The sequence below is a fragment of the Plectropomus leopardus genome, chromosome 23, assembly GCF_008729295.1.
Source record: "Plectropomus leopardus isolate mb chromosome 23, YSFRI_Pleo_2.0, whole genome shotgun sequence".
NCBI classification, from domain to species: domain Eukaryota; kingdom Metazoa; phylum Chordata; class Actinopteri; order Perciformes; family Serranidae; genus Plectropomus; species Plectropomus leopardus.
This window is the reverse complement of record NC_056485.1, coordinates 7,958,471-7,972,972: the sequence shown is the minus strand read 5'-3', so window position 1 is coordinate 7,972,972 and position 14,502 is coordinate 7,958,471. Positions and strand designations below refer to the sequence as shown.

The following is a 14,502-nucleotide window of genomic DNA, read 5'->3' as shown; positions in this document are numbered from 1 at the left end:
GCAGCTGTTTCAGTGGACAAAACTGACTTTAACTCACTGTATGCATAACTTGATCAGCATCAAACAGCGGACAGGAAGTTAGCAACTTGCTGGTGAACACAGCTAAAGTGGTGGCCAAAAACACTACTCCAAATGAATGCCAACACTGTTCCCCGAACTCCTCTACGTGTAAAATGTTTGCTAACAGATGAACTATATCAAGTTTATTTAATGTTTGCAGATTGTTCTGCTGCTCCTAAGTGGCCACAGAACAGAATCATCCTTTTTTCAGCAGCTTCTCTTACCAGTATGTGCGAGTGCTTGTATGGGAGTGTATGACCATCTTTTATTGCTGACCTGAGGTTATTACTGCGTGCAGTGGAGCAGAAGGAAATACACATTATGGTGCCATTTGGGCTTGTTTTGGTGTTTTGGGGCACAGGGGCATTGTTGATGAATGTATAGTTGTAACGTTAAGGCCATCTCGCACACTTGATGCTCCAGCCATTTATATCTACTCTGAGCTCTAATTTGTGGATGGAGGCCTGATGCTAAAGACATTTTGTGGGCTGTTGTTTTAGCTTTAAAACTAACTGGAGGAAAGTGCTGCATCTGAAAAGTTGATCCTGTTAAAGCAACGCTGTATTTCAACATTTGACTATAATAAGCAGTAATGAAGATCTGATCAATGTCTTTGTTTCAGTATACTGTAAAAAGAAATCGTTGGGTAAATTTGAAAAGATATGTTGAGGTAATTTTGTAATGATTCAACTTGTCTTCTTAAATTCAGTTAATCTAAAAATTTTAGGCAGCCCAGACAATAGTTTTTTAAAGTTTAAAGAAATAGTTTCTAATACTTAGTTTTTAAATAACATACTTTTTAATCTTTGGATTTGCTGGACGGTATCAAGTGATTTCAAATTGAAAGACTCATGTCCAATTGAAGTCACGAGGCAAAGTCCAAGTCGAGTTGCAAGTTGAGCCTAAAGTCAGCATAGTTGTGACTCGAGTCTGACTCGAGTCCAAGTCATGTAATTCGAGTCTGGAATTTTGAACGCTCCAGTTTCAAAAGGATGGTTTCATGTTTTAGCAGGAAGTTAAACAATCTTTTAAGTTTTACTTTGCATATTGCCCTGTATGTTTGGTGTTGCAGGACATGTGGTAAATGTACAATGCAGACCCACTAAACATAGCCTACAACACATGGTTAAAATCCTGGAAAGGAGTATTCAACAGTTATTTTTGTGTATGATAAACTGCCCTGAAAATGATTATCTTACTGCCAATACACACAGAAAAAGAGAGACAGATATAGGAGTTAAACTAGAGGGAGGACAGAGTGAGACAGACATGGAGACAGGAGAGACGGAGGAAAATTAAAGAGTGAAAGCTGTACAAACATGGTGGAGAGGGAAAGAGGAGGAAAAATGACAGGGCAGCAAAGGGAGGTTAAGAGGTAGAGGGAGTCACAAACTCAGAGAAGAAAAAAATCTGTGCTTTCGAAACAAGTGCTTCATCTGTTCGACAACCAGTAGCCACTCCAAAGAGGCTCACACTCTCCTCAATTTGACTCTAAAGCTTCTAAATCCTCCTTTAAAAAAAGAGCACACAATGCTCTCCGCAAACTGTTCATTTCACATGAAAGCCTGTCCATTTAAAAAAACATTTTAAAGGTCAATATATTCGTCAACGGTGCCCATTTTCCCAGTTGATTGGATAAGTCTGATTGTCCGTTTCACATCATGCATCCCATTCATGAATTCAAAAGAGCAGCTTGTGCCAAATCTGGCCTCCGAGAGCGACTGAGAAAAGGACAAAGGCGGTGGGTTTTTTTCCACTTTCTCTTCCTCTATCTTTCAGAAATCATCAGCACCTTAGTCACTTTTCTCCACTTAACGTAGCCTCATGCCGCCAAACGTCAAGCCATTCCTGAAATGTAATTTAAGGCAACAACATTGACGACAACAAAAACATCTTCTGCGGGACAGTCTGCCCTGTGAATCATTGCATACAGATCACACAGACAGACAGACAGACAGCTACTATCCCTCACACTCACTATCATCAGTTAAGGTGTGTGTAGACTGAGGTTATTCATAAAACAAATGGCTCCCCTCCACCTCGGAGCTTTCTATTCTTAGCAGCAGCAGAGTGAGCCTCTCTGCATATCAATGACCCTCTCATCTTTAAACATCAGCTGGTCGGGGCGACAGTGGTGATGGCACCATCATGTGTCTTTGTGTCTCTTTGTGAATGGACGTCTGTCAGTTTTTCTGTGTTAACTTTTAACATTTTGGAGGATTTCTGCCTTTGTGTGTGTGGACTGTAACGACGTGTAGACCTAAGGACTCAAAGACACAGAGCTAAGTGCAGCAGCAGCAGTCATTTGGGATTGTACCTACTCTTTAAAGATGAATGGGATAACCCGGTCAAGTTGTCCTGACAAATTGTCCTTTATGTCTTACTCTGCAGAAAAAATCCTCAGCCAGTCACGCATAACTGGAGATTAACACGATACAGCTAAACTCTAACTTTTCCATTAAAGCTTAAGTTCAAATGGATTTATCAGTGTGAAAGCTGTTTGGGGAAAATTGGGAAATTTGATTTGACTGATTCTTAAATATTTTGATACAAATACAGCATCAGCATTGAGATGAGTATATTCTTTATATCAGGTACATGCAGCTTTTGAATTCTTCCAAATAAAAATTTAAACGCACCACTGCTCAATATAATTTGACTGAGGGATTTTGCTGCCTCACTTTGTCTGGCGGGACCGTTACTTTTTGGTAGCTAATGTTAGCAAATGTAAGATAAATAGCTGAATAATTGACATTACTGAGCCAGTTTGATGACATAAAGTGGTACACAAGCTAAATTAAGAACTCCATTTCATGTCATTTCTATCTAACTTTTATGTTTTTTATGACATTGTGAAATTGTATTCTTTATTCTCTATTCTTTTTTTGTGGGTGGAAGCTTCAAAAAAGCCCATTCAATTTTCTGCCTCTCCATGCACTGTATGCTGCTATTTTCTTTCTAATTTTGTGTATTCGAATTGTGAAAAGTTTTTTTTTTTTTTTTAAATCAAACATCAAAGACACAGTAGTTGTAGTTTTCTCCTTAACTTTTTCTATGGGACACTAGCAGTTTGCTTCACATCGCATTGTGATTAAGTGTTGTACTTTTCTTTTCGGTGCTTCTTTTTCATCAGTCGACATCATGTATCTCAGTTCGTGTTTTCTGCTTGAGAAATCCCTTTAAACCTATACAGGCCTTGCTGCTGCATTGCATCCTGATTTATTGAGGTGAATGTACATGGAGGACCAGCTATCTCTGACTGTGACAGATTGCTTCCTGTTTGATTGATGAGCATTGCTCGAAACTGATGCATCTGGAAACAATGTTATCTACATCTGCCACTTGCCAGAGAGGATAAGAAATATACTGCATGACATTACAACACTGACTTGGGAATGCAAGGTATACTGCCATTGTAATAAAGATATTAAAATGGATTTCCCCTTTAGCCCTCCTCTCTCCACAACCACATTTATCATCAACTCCAATTCTTAAACATATATATATGTGACCTGGAGCTTTATGATCTTCACAGTCCAAGAGGGTGTTAGCAACAAACAACCTTCATGGCAGTGCTTTATACAGAAAACAACTTTGACCTCTGTTGAATATGTTTAAACAGATTGTGCAAAAGGCTTGCTGTATGAGCTTTCACTTGCAGGTGATAAATGGAGTGAGTTCAAACAATATAACAGCAGCCCAATCGCCAGAATAAAATGTTGGCATTGCACATTTCTGCAAAAACCATAGACAACATTTGTCACACCTTTACATTTTATGCATAAAATATAAAAATTCCTAAAGTAACGTAGCTCTGAATACATATATCTGAGCTGACTTTGGCAATAGGAGGTGGGGGGGTGACAGCTAGGTGACAAAGCTGTTGGAGACCAAACTAAATAAATAAATAAATAAATAACATTTTTTTGAGTTTTAGTAAAACATTGCTCCATTTTCAGCACCGATGATGCCATAAAAAGCAATTGTTTTCTAGCAAGACATTCCTGTGGTTCCAGCAGCATTTGTGCCACTAAAAAGCACTTTTCAGCAAAATATTGCTGCATTTCCAGTGGTCATTGTGCTACTAAAAGCAAGTGATTTCTTGGCAAGACATTGCTGTGTTTACAGTTACAACTGTGCCACACAGAAGTGAGCATTATTTAGTGAGACACTGCTGCGTTTCCAGCAACAATTGTGCCATAATAAGTGGGTTTTTTTTGTGAGATACTGCTGCATTTTTAGTTTTTTAGCAAGGCGTTGCATTTCCAGCTGCGAATGTGCCATGAAAAATTTTATGTTTTTTAGTGACAAATTACGGCAGTTCATGCAGTGACTGTGCCACTAAAAAAAAGCAAGTATCTTTAGTAAGATATTGCTGCATTTCCAGTAGTTATTGTGCCATAAAAAGCGAGTGATATTTTAGTGGGACATTGCTGCACTTTCAGCAGTAATTGAACCATTAAAAAGTTGTTTTTTAGGGATACACTGCTGCATTTTCAGTGGTGATTGTGCTACATTTTCATGGTCTGCAGAAATGCACAATGCCAACATTTATCCTGGTGTGAGCGTTACATTAAGAAGAGAGTAAAACTGTAAATCCTGACTGTCCTCTCCATTTTGGCCAATGAAGACTAAGCAAAAATGGAGCAGACTGCATTCAGTGCCACAAGCTAGTAATGACTCATTTCATCATGTGCCGTTTCACCTCTGAAGGACTCGATGAGGTACACAAGTGTGAGGGCCAAATCAGTCTGCGGTGCAAGTGAGATCACTGTTGGTACATCAGAAACTGGTGCCCAGCTTGGAAATCATACCATTTGGCAATAAAAGTGTCAAATGAATCCCTGAATTGATGCTTTGGGAGTGATTGGAAACTGAGTGGGATGAATGATGTGAGCTGCCCGGTCAACTTATTTGGCCCCATGAGAGGAATCAGGGTATTTTTAGGTCAGCAAAACTCATCTTTACTGGATTCTTAAACTCAGAGGATTTTACATTCAGAATAAATCTGAAACTTATAGTGTTCTAGTCCTCGGTGGAAGTGATTATTGATTGTTTTAAGCAGAATATCGATATTTGATTGATGTGCTAAGTCGCATTTTGTAAAACACATTTTTAACTTTTTCTTTATAATGTTCCCTAACAATTTCTTGCTGTATCAGGCTTTGGGTCATGTTATATTTTCAAATTTTACAGCTGAATTTGAGAAATCCCTGCACTGACTGTAAAGTTTTGGGTTTAATATACTAGTTTGATATTATAAGCACAACCCTTTGGCCTTCATTCACAGTAGAGTCCAGTCCAGAAAGTGTTGAGGTGCCAAAATGTGATTTGGCATTTGGGCAGAGCCGGCAGCATTTTGGGCACTTTCCATGAATGTCAAAGACCACATAAAACAAAACAGGATAGGCCAGCGACTTTATGCCACAGCCAGAGAAGAGATGAGCACTATGATCTATCACTGTCCTCACATTCTATTGTTATAGGGACTAAATTAATCAACCTGTAGGCAGGACGCAGTGCTTTTTAATGTCTCGAGGGGGCACTCACCGTGAGGTCGCAGAAAGATTAAAACGCCTCCTGAAATCATCCTGATTAAAGTGGCAGTCTAAACAGATGAAGGAGATGGAGTGGAGTTTTTTTAAAATTTAGATTCAGGCCACTTTTACTAACAAAAACTAAATTAAAATATAGTTGGCAAGTGAGTTGGAAAGCTTAAGAGGAGAACTGAAAGTTTAATGATCCCTCTGGGGGGAAATGCATGCAAAAACAGGCTGTATTGCACTGCACCACATAGAGCCTTAAACTGTTTAGTATTAAATGAATATATAACAATTAAAATACAAATAACACTAAAAAAAATACAATTTCATGAAATTATGCATAAATCACTGAAAGTCAACTAAACTAAACTCATCATTAGTTCGAGTTAAAGTTTTATTGGAGTTAATTGAAGATCTAAAATGCCCTTTTTTTAAAGTCTGTTTTCATTTCAGAGTTGCATTTTTCCCCTGTAACAATAACAATTATTAATTACAATCATACTTGTCCCACACATGTCCCATGCCTCTCTTATCAAGGTTTTTCAACAACTGCAATCTAATTTAGCTATTAGCTCCTGTTACCTAGGGCAACAACGTCAAAATTAATTTGAAACAACCACTGTTGTAAATAAACGCACACACAGTAACTAGCATCTCCTTTAGTTTAGCTAAACAGGGCTGCACATGCTAACTACCAAGCGAACTGGCTAGGCTTGGATATTACTAACATAACGATGCTGAATGACCGCCGTTTGAAAGTCAAACCTAGACGTCCAACAGTTCAAAAATGGTTACAATGAAAGTTTTGCTGACATCTGCAACATTACCTGACTGTCATCCGATCACTGTATCAGAGTGTTCAAGTAGCATACGCCGAAATATGACATTAAAAGCCAAATAATAAACATGGGATTAAAAACCCTGGTCTCCTGGATAAAAGCCCTGCGCTTTATCCATTCAGCTGCCACACCAGTCTATCTAATTAGACTTTGTCACTTGACTTTCCGTCTGAAAGCCCTGAAGGCTACTTCTCCAATGTGCAATCACCGACAACCTGGAAAAAGACTTCTGGTACTTACAAACACCACAGGCTTACAACGATTAGAGAATATAATTGACATGTAGATATACGAAAATTTTTGTATTAAAAAAATACAATGCAAGTCTTTGGACTTGGTGTGGACGTCACAGGATGGTACTCTGTTCACAAACCAAACAAAAGCATTGTGAAAATTTTTTAAAAGAAAAAACAAAGACATCCTTTTCTCACGGCAAATATATCTTGATTTTTCCTGGTTTGTAAGAGAGGGTTTGAATGGACCATTATCAGGTGTGGAAACAACATTACCATCTGGCTATCTGCCTCATAACCCCACTGCAGTTTTTGGTGTCTACCCAGCACCATTTCTGGCCGAGGACACGATGTCACAGTCCAACCAATGCTTGCTGGACAGCTCCTGTTGGCTAGCACAACAACACTAAACCTGCCAGTGTTAGCAGCAGCAGTTAGCTGGTTAATTAAAAGTTATCTGAACAGTGTTTTGATTGTAAGGAAGTTTAAACAGACACATAACTCTGTGAAGAGCAAAAAGACAGTCAGGGTTCCCACATAATTTCATGGGCAAAATTTCAAATCTTGTCCTCCACTTTTAAAGGACCCAAAATTAATTTCAAGGGCTGTTCACAGAACAGAATTGTATATTGATCTTTATTCCAAATGTAAATTTTTGGATGAAAATCAAACAGTCCAGTCTCTAATGGTTGGTTATGTTCATATTCACCTTCAAGGAGCCAACCTCAAGCTATGGGCATAGTCAGTGCATAGCTCTTTATTAAACAATAGCTTTTTTAAAGAAATTGTGTCAGTGTGGTTTTCAGACTACTACAGAACATAGCAACAATCAATGTCATTTTACACAACAAAAATCTGAAATCTTAAAACTTTCAGTGATTTTTACTGAATCCATAACTTTTACAGGCCTAGAAAACAAGATTCCATGACTGCGGGACACCTTTAAAATAACATTTTGAGGTTGAGATTTAGATTTCTTTTATTATTATTTAATTATTTTTTTTTGCTCATTCATTTATTTTACACAGATTATTCAGATTATTATTTCAAATGTCTTTTTAATTTATTTAATGACCTATTGAACATGTTGGGACTCCATACTGGCATTGGCAAATACCTGAAAATTATGACATTTGGAATCAATAGGGTCATCACCCAGGAGAGGTTTTAGGCCTGAAGGGCACAATGGGACCATACAAAAGTAATTGGTAAGTGTTGAAAGATTTGGATGCTATGTCTCATTTAATTAAAAACCTGACGCAATCATATAAATTATTGTCAAGTGTCATTTCTCCTCTTGTAACCACTACAGAAGCCACTGCTGGCTACATGATTCGTTCTTCCCCTTCTTTATTTCTTCTTTTTCTACTTCCTAGTCATTGTCTTCATTGTCATCATCATCTTCCTCCTGACACCATTTACAACACAAGTCATCTATCTCTGGGGCCAACAACCCCCCACTGACAGCACTACCAGCATGTAACACACACACAAACACACACAGGAGTGAAGAGGATTATGACCACAGGGACTTTCCTGTCCCTCCCAGCCATTGGTCAGACACGCTATGCTGACAGTAGCGGGATCCCAGGGGTCAGTAATCGTTAACAACACAAGTAACCAGAGACCAGTGCCAGCGATACACATAACCAGATTAACATGGACAAGAATAGCGGCCAAGATGTGGGTTACCACCTTCTCCAGCGGGAAAGGGAGTGTGTTGCTTAAGTCATTAATGGATTGGTTGAGGATACAGTCATAGGAAAGGAAGCAGCAGACAGAGAGTAAGTCTCGGATATTTTTGGCACCAGCACAAATAAAAACAGAGAGACTTAGCAGGTAGGAAGGCAGCATGCATTATGTGCATACACAAAGCACACAGTTGCAAACTATAAATGTGACAGCCTGACCAAATCAATGTCAATATTGACATTTCTAGGATTAGGCCTCCGACAAAATAATGAATAAATGCATGTGGTTTTTCTTCCAAACACCTGGTTTCTCTGGACTTGCAGTCATTTACAGACACAGCTCATCCTGGATGAATAACTGGATGGATGGAACTAAATCAACACAGATGGCAGGAAAGCCCAAAACATACTGCTGCTGTGTCCGTGTTAGCTGGTAGCACAAACATATACAGAAAATGAGTGGGCAGTCTTTTTTTTTTCATAAATTCAAACTCTGATGCTACTGGAAATTTCCTCTGAATCATCAACAAAGTTTCGTCTCAAGAAGCTGTTTCTGTGTCATGGCCTATAAACCAAAAACTCGTCTCAAGAAAGTGACCTTTTATTTTTCCTTAATCATTAAATCATGATATCTTGCTGCCAGGAATACATTTTTGACTCTTTGCTAGTCGCTGAAAACAGCTTTGCACATCTCCGAATTGTCCAAAATGTTGCCTCATATATCACCACCCTGCAGATATGGCCCACATTAGCTCTTGCTGTCAGTAAATGCCCACTGGATTGTAGCAGCCAGCGAGACGGCATCAAAGCTGCTTAACACAAAGACTTCTTGTTGCTGATGGAAGCTGAAAAATGGTTTGAGATATGCAAACTCATCTATAGCCTACATTACTCCTTAGACAGCTTGGCTGTTTGAATTATTGAGAGGGCGACATGCCTTTATGTTAATTATTCATCTTTGATGAAAAGGTCCTGATTTCCATCATCATGCTGCCATTAGCTCAGCTATTATAAAACTGTGACCACAATCATCGTCAAAACTTACACCATACAACCATCATCAATATCATCATTCTCAAAATCATCATGATCACGGATGGATTATTAACGCGCCTATCGGGCACGGTCCCAGGGGTCCAAGTGTCCCCACTTCAGCCTTTACCAAAATGTCACTCAAATTAACATGTCCTGACCAAGACGAGACTCATGATGACCACAAAGAGACACAAAAAGATCACAAAAAAGGCCACAAAGAGATGCAAAAAGACCACAAAGAGACACAAAAAAGACCACAAAGAGGTTCAAAATGACCACAAAGACATTAAGAGACCACAAGGAGATGCTAAAGGACCACAAATAGATTCAAAATTACCACAAAGAGAAACAAAAACACTACAAAGAGATTTAAAATGACCACAAAGAGGTGTATAAAAAACCAAAAAGAGACACATAGTGACCACAGAAACACAAGAAGACCACAAAGACTCAAAAAGACCACAAGTGGACACATGAGGACCATGGAGAGATGCAAAAAGATCACAAAGAGACAAAAAAAATGCAGTTATGACCATTTTAACAACCAAAAAAGACTTAAAACCACAAAAAATGCATAACAACTGCAAAGGATGTGACTGATGTTGTAGGTGTCTGTGCCTTTTGCAGATCTGTGCCCATGGAGCCCCATTATCTCATGATCTACCCATGATCACAATGTTGCTATTAGCTAAACTTAATTAAAAAAATGTATAGCAGCACAATCATCATCCTGATTTCATCATCATCCATTTCCATCTTCACCATTCTGCTGTCAGCCGCAGCTATCATCATCATCACCACCACCACATCATTATCACTTGTACCATCATCAGTCTGCTTTTCCTCATCATCAACAGCATACCACCAATATCAATCAATCATCATCAGTGTATAGCACCATGCTTTACAGATGACTGACAAGCTGATGATAAGACAGTGTGCATGTAAATACTGAACATAATAGATAAAAACGAAAATGCAATAATACATTACATAAAATATATATAAACCCGTGTAACCATCACCACCATCTGTGCCATCATCATCATCATCAAAACTCGCAACACCACCATCATCATCCCTAAAGATATCTGTCACGAGAATTTTAGCATAATCACCTCCATAAATACAGGTCTCTAATCTGTATGAAATTTCATCATCATTAATTCCCCCTAGCCTTTATTAACATCACATCCTCACGTGCATATTCTATTTCACTGCCTTTCCGTTCCTCTCTCGTGCACCCTGACCCGGTGCGCAGTGCCTCCACACCGGAATGCGTTCACCAACCCTGACCCTGATCTCATCCTCTCTCATCCCGGCCACCAGCATCACGTCGGTCCAACACCCCGCTCTGCCGGGTTACACTCCCTCAGCAGTTTAGAGGAGATGTCACTCACCGTCTTCCAGCGAGGATCGCGAGGAGACCGCGCGCTGTGGAAATGCTTAATTGGAGCGAAGCTGAAGGCGCCCCACGGACAGAGCAGGGCTCTGCGGAGTCTCACCTGAGAGAAAGACCCCCGGTCACTGTCCGGTAGATTCCTCCCCGATCACTTCGCTGAGCTATGATCACTTTCTCTCCTCTCCGGTTCCCCTGATCTCACCCCGACAGGTTCCGTGCTCCTTATTTACGCACGCATGCAGCGACCTGTGCGAATTCCACCACCCGCCGCAATTAACGGGACTGTCAAAGTCCTCGCGCTCCACATACACCCTTCACACGCGGCTCACATATGGCAACAACAGAATATAAACAATACATGCATGACTAATTGATATATATATATATAACAATAATGATACACACGTTGTTTGTGTCTTCTCACCGGTTCGGTACTCTGGAAGAAGCCCAGCTCGGGATCCGTTCATTCATTCATTCACTCATCCCTCTATCTGTTCATCCTTGCCTCCGTTCCGTCCCTCATTCAGCAGCTGAATAAACGGCTCCTCTCCTCTGAAGCGGCGGCGGCAGTGACAGAGCACGCGCACTTCACCCGCTGGCTCGCTCGCGCGCTCTTGCGCCCTCCCAAGTCTCTCTCTCTCTCTCTCTCTTTCCCTCTCTCTTTCTCTGGCTAGGTGCAGCTCCCCCCTCTTTCTCTCGCTTTCTAGTGCAGAGCAACAAGGCACAGAGAGAGAGGGGGAGACGTGGATGTGAGAAAGAAAAAAGAGAGATGGAGACTGAGCTGATGTGAGCAGGAGTGCAGGGATAAGGCAGAGAGCTAGACAGCGGCTATTACTGTGTGTGTTTGTGCCTGTGTGTGAGTGTGTGTTGGCGGCGGAGGGGTAAATGTGAACCAAAGGAGCGTGCACTCCCAGCAGCATCACCCCTGCACTGAAAAGATCATTGGGAGTAGAGCAGAGAGACAAGAACAGGCGCACAAGTCAAATTGTAAAACTTCAGGCTGCAAGAACAATTGTTTACATATCAATTATTTTCCCAATGAAGCAATTAATTGTTTCCTGTTTGCAACGCCCAAAACAACTTTTTCTCCCCTCATTTCCTTTCCTGTTATCTAATAAAGGTATCAGATTTTGCAGATTAAATGTCTGTCATTTGACTTATCGTCTCATACATTTCAAATGCTGTTGTGAAAAAGTTGGCAACATGTTGGACCTAGCAACCCTTTCGCCCAGAAATTTTTTTTGGCATTGTACGTTTCTGCAAACCACGGATACGATACATTTGTATTTCATAGCAGATACGTTCAAATTCCCATTTTAACAATCACCGTGTTTAGCATGTATTCATATTTAGGCACAAAAAACAAAAACACCTGTTATGATTGGAAAAAGATCATGTTTTGGCTTAAAATAGCCGGCTTTTGAGGGCAAGAAAAGCATTAATGTCTCCTTAAAAACAACCACTTCTTGTGCCACTGTCCCGTCAGGAACTGTAGCAATTTCTCAACTCAACGACTTTTTGTGCCACCAGTAAACACAGTAACAGCTCATTTTTGGTGCCAGTATCCTTGCAGAAAATGCAGCACTGTATCAGTAAAAAAAAAACTGCCACTATCCCAGTAGGAAACGCAAAGATGTTGTAGTAAAAAGACAGCTACTTTTTGTACCACCATCCTGGGAGGAAACGCAGCAATGTCTTGGTAGACAGTCTTGGCTACAAAACACCCATGTTTGTTGACTAAAAAAGCAGAGGTAAAACAGGTTTTGTTTTTTGTTGGTCTCAAACAATGGTCTGCAGTGGTCTGCAGCTTGGCAGGCGTCTCGCCTAGGCAACACACCATCCACCATCCCCTCCACCTCCTTTTCTTCTGGAGATTGGGCTGGAAACAAAAAAATCCTTGTTCGCTTCCAGCCAATGACCATGTCAGTCCTCATCGTTCTCTCCCCTCAATTCCTGTCACTTCTGTACTGTGCAGCCATCTAATAAACGAATAAAATGATGAATCAATTATCGAATAAGGTCTGTGGTTAATTTTTTTGTCTTCTGGTTAATATTTCCATACAAGTTTAGGAAAAAGTTATGCTCTTGTGAAAAGGTTGGCAACAAGTTGCTCCCCAAAACCTTCACCACAAAACAGGTCAAAGACTAATACAGCAGAATCAAAATTAAAAATATTCATAGCAACATACGCCGTTTACATTTCTTTAATTGTGAAAGAGCTTCACCGCAGATCAAAAAGTATGTTGTTTGTATGGAAATGTATTTGCGGACTGTATAAGTGCTGCTCTGCCTCACCTTTCCACAGAGGAAGAGGCAAAGAAGAATAGCCTGCGCTGAGATGAGATAGTGGGGTGAGAGATGGATGAGGGAGAGAAGGGCAGTGAGAACATTAGAAAAGTGGACATGGAGGAAAAAAAGAGCAGAGGAGCAATAGAGAGGATGAAGGCCAGAGAGGAGAAATGAGAAAAGGAGGAAGATGAAGCGGGAGAGGGCGGGAGGGGTGAGTGCTGTGGGGATGGGAAAAGGAGCGGGAGAGGAGGGAGAGGAGGGAGTTCTGGAGTCGATGTAAATAATGAGAGAGAGGAGAGGAGTAGTTTTACATTATCCGTCTTTTCGACACAGTTGATCAGAGTTCTGTCTCAGCGTGAAGCATGGCCTTTACACCGCAAGCTAATTCACACCCCAAGGGAACATCTAAACACACACATACACTCACTTACACACACACACACTGAACAATTCCAGACAAAGTCTTGTGCTCAGAGAACACACACACACAACCATCAATGTCCAAATGCATTCCAGCTAAATGCATAACTGCAAACTCATAGCTGGACAAATAAGCACATTTGCACACACATGCGCACATAACAGCACTAAATATGCATGAAAGAACAATACACGAGCACGTGTACAGACATACAGATGCCAACACATCCGCTGCGCCCACACACAGATTTGTATTGCAGCTCCTTGCTGACAGTAAAGTCTAACAGAACAGGGGATTCTGTGAATGGATGTGCATGTAATATTTAAGTGTTTTATTAATGAATAACATGGAGGCCTGTGTTTGAAAATGGGGAAATATTCTTCACCAGAATAATTACATTGGCAAAGGTACAACATTGGGTATTTTCGTTATTGTGAAAAAAATCTCATGAAAAGTTTCTTTTTTTTCCCCCTCAACTCTTTCATAGCCTCTGTAATGGCCTAAACGCAGTATGACAGTAGCAGGATATATGTGGGATCAACTTGTGATAAACTACAGTGCCCTTGCTCATGACGGGACATGTCACCCAGTACAACAGCTTGGCTCCCTAATGTGTTTTTAATAGTTTTTGGACAATGTCAGAGCTCTGTGGCACAGAGGAATCAGCTACATCATGCTGTGACTACACACACAACACTCGTCCACAGAGGGGGGAAGTCGATGTGGATGGATGGGTCAACAAAACGTTGAACATTAACATGGGAAGCTGTGGCTTAATTCCTGTTTCCTACCAACAGTAAACGTCGGCTGCTGCCGTTCCTTTATCTTAATCAAGTCATTACTGTTGTAACCATAGTAACAATGGTCCTCTAACATTAGCAATGTAGTGATTTCAACCCAAAAACATGTTTCCCAAATCTTAACTTAGTTGTTTTTGTGTTCAAACCTAAGAAAAGCTTAAAGGGACAGGTGACCCCAAAATCAAAAAT

The 14,502-nt window shown here is 40.4% G+C and overlaps 1 protein-coding gene across 2 annotated transcripts in view; it reads right to left on the bottom strand.

Annotated features, from left to right (window-relative positions):
• Positions 1 to 11,299, bottom strand: part of LOC121961875 (sodium/calcium exchanger 1-like) — a 120,175-nt gene extending 108,876 nt beyond the window's left edge. The window contains exon 1 of one of the 2 annotated variants that reach the window (XM_042511953.1): positions 11,209 to 11,299. The gene's annotated coding sequence lies outside the window, so the exon portion shown is untranslated. The remainder of the gene's footprint in view (positions 1 to 11,208) is intronic. The other variant, XM_042511952.1, reaches the window with a different exon arrangement.
• Between the last annotated feature and the right edge of the window lie 3,203 nt (positions 11,300 to 14,502).